This window comes from Eptatretus burgeri, unplaced genomic scaffold (assembly GCF_056783735.1).
Source record: "Eptatretus burgeri isolate ZD-2024b unplaced genomic scaffold, Ebu_testis_v1 Ebu_testis_scaffold_103, whole genome shotgun sequence".
Lineage (NCBI taxonomy): Eukaryota > Metazoa > Chordata > Myxini > Myxiniformes > Myxinidae > Eptatretus > Eptatretus burgeri.
In genome coordinates this window covers 15,001-16,443 of record NW_028222053.1, presented here as the reverse complement: position 1 = coordinate 16,443, position 1,443 = coordinate 15,001, and the positions used below count along the sequence as shown (strand labels likewise).

Here is a 1,443-nt window from a genome sequence, read left to right as displayed (position 1 = left end):
AGGCAGGCAGGAATGGCAGTGCAATGGAAGAGAAGAACATTGTTTGAACCTGCTGAAGAAGAATGTGTAGAATTTCTGAACGATATAGAAGGGTTGAAATACATTTGTAAATAATTGTAGATGCTTTTAAAGGAAGATGAAGACGCTGTTTTAATACGTTTTTAAAAGCTTTTGAAGGAAGAATAATTTTTCTGCAATGAAGAGAATGAGAAAATGATCGAGGAAAAGGATAGATGCACAGGAAGTAAAGGTGGAAGGCAGAATAAGATCATATCTGAGTGAAAGATATTTTGGGTTTTTTTTTTTAATTTTGGAAGCGAGGGGGAATGGGATAACATTGAAAAATTAGGAAGGACAACATTTTTTGTAAAAATGAGAGAAACAGGACGACAAAACAACCTCAAAACTTAAGCTCTGGCTCTCTGAGAAGGCCCAAGGCTGCACAAAAACAAAACGCATTAAAAAAAATATCAACAACAATCACAACAGAAAAAAGACGAATGATCCGGTTCGGAAAACTTTACTTTGATTCAGATGGAAGAAGAGTTGTGGATTGGACCGACACGGGATTCTCGAATCTACAAATATACGATCTGTGCAAAACTGGCATTGTAGACAAAACAAGTGGTCGAGGAAGAAAGGCCAAATTTTACAAAACTGATATTTAATACGTCAGGGTCTATTCTCCACATGATAGACGACGATTCGGGAGAGATATTGCGAATGAGCTTGCTGACAGTATCGGTGTGAACATTTTTAAAAAGAACCGTTACATCCACATGAGTGTAGTGTAAAGTGATATCAGTTGGTGTGTAGCTACCCAAAAAGCATATGCTGACTTTACCTCTCCATGTGCCTCAGCCCAAGGTCTGTTGTTCTCACACCATAAGCAGCTCGGTGACCGCTCTGTTTCTTTGTTTTTTTTTTCACAAACTCTCCTCTGGTTTAGCCCCCCTCTGCTTTCTCACCCCACTGACCCTCCTCGACGACTTGAGAAAGTACACATCCTTCAAGTAATTCCCTCCTGGTTAATTTTTCCAAAATCCAGCCTGACTGGACACCTCAACTCTTTTGTTCCAACCTTCAGACTATAGAAACAACCTTTCATCCCACTCTTCCCTCTAGGGCTTCAAGTAGGTGCTGCACCATCATCTGACACCATCCACCATCTTTATTACACCCATTAACCCTTTCCTGGCATTGGCTTAATGGTTTGGGTGGTGGGCTTGGAATCCTAGGATTCTGAGCTCAAATCCAACTCTGCTGTTGAATTAATACCAGGTGGGGTTGACTCTGCCTGTCATCCTTCTGAGGTCGGCAAAATGAGTGCCAGCATGCTGGTATCCTGTGTCGGAGTGGCGACCCATCCAGGATTGTGCCCAATAGCCAAGGGGACTGCTTAGGCAGCGCCAACGCTCTGCACAGAGGATAGTGCCAATAGGT

The 1,443-nt window shown here is 42.2% G+C and overlaps 1 protein-coding gene across 1 annotated transcript in view; it reads left to right on the top strand.

Moving 5' to 3' along the window:
- LOC147007565 (uncharacterized) overlaps positions 1-1,443 on the top strand; it is a 32,972-nt gene that overhangs the window by 31,073 nt on the left and 456 nt on the right. The gene's annotated exons all lie outside the window — the stretch shown is intronic.